The following is an 8,019-nucleotide window of genomic DNA, read 5'->3' on the forward strand; positions in this document are numbered from 1 at the left end:
TAAACTAAAAACACTGTGTCTATCTCAATGCCTGACACATAGTAAGCACTCAGTACTTGTTAGAAATTATGCAAATCAGCTCTGATTAGGTCGGAGGAGGGATGTCACACTTGTGGAGGGCAGAGGTAGGGTAAGTGGTGTATAGAGGCCTATCAAATGCTCCAAGCAACACCTCTGCCTGTCACTGACGCCATCAAGTACCATTGGATCTTTTTGATTATATGTCCCAACTGGCAAAGCAGTTTGTACAACAGCCTGGACTTGTTGTAGACCCATTTCTTGTTCTGGGCCCCCCTCAAAAAGGCAGATTTAGGGGTCACTCCATAATAGGCTAGCATAACACATCCAAATGAGGTAATATGTTGCCTTCAAAATCCAGGAAGGATTTCCCACAGGGTGTTTTGACCTTTTCTTGGTTGTAGGAGGGGCCAGAGGCAACAACGTGTATCTTTCACTTTAAAAGGGATATTTTGAGTCCCATATCAGACTCCCTGCTCAGTGGGGAGCCTGCTTCTCCCTCTGCCTGCAGCTCCCCCTGCTTGTGCTCATGCTCTCTTTCTCTGTCAAATAAATAAATAAATAAATCTTTAAAAAGATAAGTAAGACTTGGAAAGCTATAAAATAATAAAATAAAAACAAAATGAAAAGGATATTTCAAAATGCCCCATACCATTTGATCCCTAGAAATTTCACTGAAGTAGAAGGTCCCTGAATTTTTGTTAGATATATTTCTTACCCTCTGATATGCAAATGTCACACAATAAGGCTAGTGTAGTTGCTACTTCTTGTTTACTAAGTAGAGTCAGCCTAATGTCATCAATGTAATGGACCCATATGGTAATTTGTGCAAGTTGATCAAGATCCTTATGAACTAAATTATGACATAAGTGTCAGAGAGTTGATACACCCCTGAGGTAAGACATGAAGGTGTATTGCTGGCCTTGCCAGCTAAAACTACTTCTGGTGGTCTTTACCAACAGGAATGAAGAAGAAGGCATTTGTGAAATAATTGCTGTATACCAAGCTCCAGGGGACATGTTGATTTGCTCAAGCAAAGAAACCATATCTGGTAGAGCAGGAGCAAATTATAGTCACTGCCTGGTAAAGCACATGATAATCCACTGCCATTCTCAATGATCCACCTGTCTTCAGCAGAAACCAAATAGGGGAGTTGAATGGGGATGTGGTGGGAATCAGCACCCCTGCATCTTTCAAAACCTTCATAGTAGTGCTAATCTCTGCAATTTCTACAGGAATGCAGAATTGGTTTTGATTTACTATTTCTCTAAAACTCTCTATAGGCAGTTCTAATGACTTCTGCTTAGGCTTTCCTACTATAATAGGTTTCACTCCACCAGTCAGGGAATCAATGTGGAGATTCTTCCAGTTGCTTAGTATGTCTATTCTAATTATGCATTCTGGACCTGGGGAAATAACCTCAGAATGAATAACCCACTGTACCCACTATGAGATGGACTGGAGCTACATTTCCATTGGATCATCTGACCTCCAGAAGTCCCTACTTTGACTGGCGGTCCATAATGATGTCTTGGGTCTCCTGGAATTAGTGTTAGTTCAGGTAGTCCTAAAAACATTGGATTATTTCCATTCCTCAATGCACAGTTACCCTGCTAAAAGACTATGGGTCCCTTTGGGGAAGGGTGAGAGAAAGATTAACAGTATACATTTTCAGTAGTATACCAGGGTCCTTCCTCAAGGGGACCCAACCTCCCTTCCATTCAAAGTGTTCTGGGTCTGTAAACTAGTTCAAGTCTGGGAATTGATTGAAGGGCTATGGATCTTTGTTTTTATGATTCAGGTCAGACTTTTGTTCACGTGACTTACATTTTTGCTTATACAGATTAAGTAACAATTTAATGGACTTCCTATCTATTTCACTTCTAGGAATACCATGATCAATTAGTCAGTGCCAGAGGACTACATGAGCTAGACTATTTTGATTGCTGCTTTGATTCTGCTATCCATTATGGTCAACATGTTCATGTTGCCTTTGTGATTGAGTGCTGCCATTTGACCCCTGCCACCCTGGGATTCAACTAGTTCCATTTTATTTAGGTGTCCCAGTTCAGTGACCATAGTTCCCCTTGTAAGATCTGGTGTATGGAGAATAGTTATCACAAAGCTTTCCAAGGATGCCAGAGCTCCTCTCACAAACTTATTTGTCATAGTACTGGTAATAGGTATGTCTTCTCGACCCCCTCAGGGTAGCTGAGTAGTTTTCATATGACAAATCCATGCTAACATCCCAATCTCCCTAAGCCTTTGAATCCCTTCCTCTATATTAAACCAAGGGAGATCCAGCATTCCTAACTTGCTCACAGCGAGCCACCCTTTGGTCCATGTTTCAGCCAACCAACCAACCAAATGGTTAGAGCTCTTTCTGACTCCCCAAGCTGCAACATTAAATGCAGAATCTTTGCTTAGTGAATCTATACCAAATTTTGCTTGATCCAACTTCATGTTCCTTCCACTGCTATCCCACACTCCTAATATCCATTCCCACACATGTTCCTTAGGTTTTTTTCTGTATACATTAGAACACTCAGGTAGTTCTTTTGGAATGAAGTGTACCTACCCATGGGCCACTCTGCACCTCACCTTTAGGCGCCTGGTGGAACTTCAAATCTAGTTATAGGGTCCAAAATTGAAGTAAGGGAGTAAGGGAGTGTATCATGAGGAGACTTGGCATTGTCTTGCATGGCAACTGCCTCAGGGGAGGCCATTATACTTCCCTCAGGCAATGCAAGGTTAGTCCCCTGAAAGGGGTAGAGGAGCCACTTTTACAGGGAGCAAGGAGGCTCTTTCTACAAATTGTGGAGAAGTCTCTTCCACTGACAAAGGAGACTCATCAATATTTAGGGACTTTTGTCTCTAGCTTCATCAGTGTCTTCCTACACATCCCCATTCCAAATTTCAGGATATCATTCCTTCTCATCAATGCCTGTGTGATAACAGTAGACACACCAGGAGGCTGGGAATTCAACTTGAATTGTAGTTCAGTCTGTCACAGGGTGAGATAGATTCTGTGTTTGATTTTCAACAGTTTCAACCCCACAGCTATAGGAGGTAAGAGTCTCCTCAGAGCACACATGGAAGCCATTGGGGCATTTATGTGGCACCTGAGCTGAGCTGGGAATTCAAGCCCTTGAGCTCATCTTTTTGTTTTCCTACTTTGTCTGATGACATGAAGCCAAACCAACCAATCTCATTATACTCATTAATTTGACCAAAATGTTTGAAACTGGCATACACATAATCACTCACATCCTTGCTTCTTATAAGTGGATGATGAGAAACATCCAATGGTAGTATTTTACATATCTATATTGCCAGATCACACCACAGGTTATCTGTGCTCTCTTTATTACTGCAAATAATGTCATTAGTGTCTTTAAATCTAATCAGATCAGAGAGATAATTCCAGAAACCCCAGAACCAATTCAGAAAACTCATCCTTAAAATTCTGTTCTCCTAGAGCCACTCTTGGCAGCAAAATCTACATTAGTCAAGTTTTCCAGAGAAACAGAACAAATAGGATATGTGTGTGGGGGGAGTGTGTGTGTGTGTGTGTGTGTGTGTGTATGGATATGGATTTATTATAAGGATTTGGCTCATGTAATTATGGAGTCTGACAAGTCCCAATATCTGCAGTCAGCAAGCTGGAGACCCAGGGAAACCAGTTGTGTAGCTCCAGTCTGAGTCTGAGGACCTGAAAACTAGGAGAGTTGATAGTATAGTTCCAGCCCCAAGGTCAACAGGCTGAAACCCAGGAAGAGCTGATATTTCAGTTTGAGAGTGAAGGAAGAAACTCAAGGCAGTCAGGTGAGAGGAGTTCCCTCTTACTCAAGGGAAGGTCATTCTTATTATTCTTCTTAGATCTTCAACCGATTGGATGAGGCTCATCCAGGTCAGGGAAAGGAAACTTGTTTTACTCAGTCTACTGGTTCAAATGCTAATCTCATTCAAAAATACCTAGGGGTGCCTGGGTGACTCAGTTGGTTAAGCATCTGATTTTGGCTCAAGTCATAATCGCAGGGTCTTGGAATTGAGCCCTACATTGGGTTGGGTGCTCAGTGGGGAGTTTGCTTCTCCCTCTTTCTCTATCCCTCCCCTATTTGTGCTCTCTCTCTCTCTCTCAAATAAATAAATAGAATCTTTAAAAAATACCTTTGCAGACACACCTGGAGTAATGTTTGACCAAATGTCTGGGCTCTCCATGGCCCAGTCAGGTTGACATGTAAAATTAACTATCACAGTACTTTTAATAACAAAAAACTGGTTTTCAATTGACACTGTTAAGAAAATGAGAAGACATAACAGACTTTGGGAGAAAATATTCTTAAAGATCTTTACTTGGCATTATAAAGAGCTCTTACAATTCAATAATAAGAAACCAAACAGCTCAATTTTTTAAAATGGGCAAATGACTTGGACACTTCATCAAAGAATATATATGAATGGCTAATTGGCCAAAACATACCTGAAAAAGTGTCTAAAATAATTAGTCACTAGGGAAATACAAATTAAAATCAGAATGAGATATTATTCCACAGCCACTAGAATGAATAATACTGGAGAGACTACAATAACACAGGTAGATGAGGTTGTAGGACAACTGGAACTCTCGTACATTACTGGTAGGTATTAAAATGGCACTGCCACTTTGTAAAGCAGTTCGGCAGTTTCTTATGAAGTTAAACATACATATATCCATGACTCAGCAGTGCCACTTGGAGGCATTTATCCAACAGAAATGAAAACATGTGTCCACACAAAGACTTGTGCACAAATGTTCACAGAAGCTTTATTCATAACAGCTGGAAGCTGGAAATGATCTAAATGTCCATAAATTAGTGATTAGACAAATGTGGCATATCCATATATGGAGTACTACTTGGTAATGAAAAGGAATAACTATTGGATACTGGGAACAGCATGGGTGAATTTCAAAAGCGGTATGCTGAATTAAAGAAACAAGACACAAAAGAATACTACTATATGCCTCCAAATATAACATAGTCTACATCAGCCCAAACTAATCTATGATATCTAAATAACACCACAAGTTGTTTTGGGCTTGAGGGAGATGGACTGCAAAGGAGCACAAGGGAACATTCCTGTGTGGTGGAAATGTTCCAAAGCTTAATTGGTGGGATTGTGACATGAATATATACATTTATCATCAGATCACACATTCAAATAGATGCATTTTATTGCATGGACATTATACCTCAATAAAGTTAATTTGTAAAAAATATTGAATATAAAACTTCAGTAGATACATACAGCAAGAGACTAGACATCAGTGAAGGGAGAATTGCTGAACTGAATAAGAGATTTTATTCAATGAGATCTCTCAATGGGGAAATCACCCAGAATGCAGGACAGAGAGCTAAAGAGAGAAAATATGAAAGGTAAAAGAAGAGGTTGTAATGTTTATATCTAATGGGAGTTCCAGGAAGAGAAAATGGAGATAATGAAGAGGCATAATTTTAGTGGCTGAGAATTTTCCAGAATTGAACCCAGACACAGGTGAAGATGTCCAATGAAATCCAAGCAGGAGAAATAAAAACGAATTAACTTTTAGCCACGTCACTATAAGGCTTCAAAACATTGGCTCTGGCAGCCCTTTAGGATTTTAAGTGCCCTTGCTGATTCTTTTCCAGGTTGCCTTTCTCTCTACCTGAAACTTCTTTTGACTGTCTCCTCCTCAGAGAAACTGATGAGCTTGAAGGGGAAATCTGAAGACCATGGTCACTGAGCTTCTAGAAGTTTCTTTTTCTTTTAATCTTGTCCTCCACAGAGATCTGGCAGATGTCTGCATTCCAGGCACTCTCATGGGGTTAATATTTTCATTTTATATCTGTTTGGGTAAGAAAAATCTTTGGCTTTCTTGAGAAGATTTCAGGCACAGAAATAGGGAAGACTAGCTAATTTGTACAAAAGGATCTTCCCAGAACACTGAAACAATACTCCCTAAATGGCCACCATTCTATGCAAGCCCAAGACTGGCTGCTGGACCACTGTGAACCCTATCTCTACATCCAGGCCTTGTAGCTCTCTCAATCTCCTCTTCCTTCTATCATAAATGTACAACCCTTTCACTGCCCCTTAGTATCTCCTAAGACTAGACCAGGAAAAGGAGATGAAATTTAAAGGAGCCAATCCAGCTTCTTGAGAGCTGCTCTTGGTTCTGTAGAGGAGGAGGTTGCAAATGCGGCAGACTGATTTTTAAGGTCTTAAAATAACCATGGACTCTGATGATCTGGGCCCTTTATGTAGCTCTCCTCTACGTCTTCACTGGCAAGTCAGGCAGTAGCAACTGCTTTATGTCTTTTCTTCCTTCCTTCCTTCCTTCCTTTCTTTCTTAATTTATTTTTATTATGTTCAGTTAGCCAACATATAGTACATCATTAATTTTTGATGTAGTGTTCAACGATTCACTAGTTGTGTATAACACGCAGTGCTCATCACAACATGTGCCATCCTTAGTACCCATGACCCGGCTACCCTATCCTGCCCACCCCCAGTACAGGTGATGGATATGAAGGTGAGCACTTGTCATGATGAGCACCGGGTGTTGTATGGAAGTGTTGTATCCTTAGATTCTACACCTGAAACTCATATTCCACTGCATGTTAACTAACTGCATTTGAAATGAAAATTTGAAAAAGGAAAAAAAATTAAAAAAATTTAAATTAAACCAACCAACCAACCAACCAAAAAACCATTACAGCCAGTTCTCAATCTAAAGGAGAAAGAAAAATTTCACATTATCACACCATTAGGAGTGTAACTTTTTCTCCCCCCAGAAAAAAAACATGAGATTGGCATGTCAGGAATGCAAATGTTTGTCTGTATCTGCGGATTCCAGCCTTTCTCACAGTCCCCTTGCTAATTGTTCTGCCAGGCAAGCTTTTGCCTTTTACAAAACAAACCTGACCTGTGTGTCAATGCCCTTTTTAACAAAATTCAATCTCAAAAAATAAAATAATGAAGGTGCCCTTAAAGGACGTATGGATGGAAAAAAGAAAAAGCTTAAGTCAATAGAAATTGAATAAGAGGTTGGAACCTTGGGGTAAAATTACACATAACTAATTGGAATTCTTTTCTTTTCATGAGATAATAAAATTAGGCTCCTTAATAACTATTCCTTGGGATTAAATGAATGGCCTGAGGATACTGAGAGGGGAAGACAGGGCTAGTCTGTAGTGATTAGGGAACCCAAGTCTGTTGCCACAGTTACAGAGAAAATGCTCGACTATATTTTCTGAAGAGTCAAATGGTTTACTGGTGGTTTAACAGAAGTGATGGACCAGTTTTAACCAGAAGGACAGAATTATTTGAGTCTGTATAGAGAGGGCACAATCTAGAAAAAAAAAAACAAAAAACAAAAGACTAACTCAAATCAACCATCCATACATTTATGTTTCCATGGCATCAAGCATGAGGAATGGGGGAAACAGCTGAATGATGGATTCAATTTAGCTTTTTTACCTGGATGCCTCTGCAAATACTCTGAGTCTTTTAAGGGCACTTACCATGCTTGATACGTCATTTCTCTTCCACACAGCGCTTACCATGTAAGAGCCTACAGTGACCGCTTGATCAAATGGTCAGTAGGATAGTTGTCTGTTCTGTATAAAGGATTTAAGTTTGCATCAGTCTGCAAAAGTATATCTACGCAGTCCCCAGTCTGCAAAAGTATATCTACACAGTCCCCAAAGACTCCTGTTTCTATTCTATGTTGGAGGGTTGCTGTTGGGTAGTGGCTTTCCACCAGGGATGGCATTTCCTGCCCCATCTCACCAATTCAATGTTAGAGGAATTGCTTTGTGTCATTTTCTGGCCAGAGTGGTAAAGAAGAAGCAACTTTAGTCTACCTCCCTGTCTATTGGCTGAATGGAGGGAACTCTGAAGGACAAGGGGAGGGCGGAAGCATGAGATAAAGGGAGCTGAGGCCCCCCATGGAACACTTGTACAACCAGGAACACTCCC

Source organism: Martes martes (genome assembly GCF_963455335.1).
Source record: "Martes martes genome assembly, chromosome: X".
NCBI classification, from domain to species: Eukaryota; Metazoa; Chordata; class Mammalia; order Carnivora; family Mustelidae; genus Martes; species Martes martes.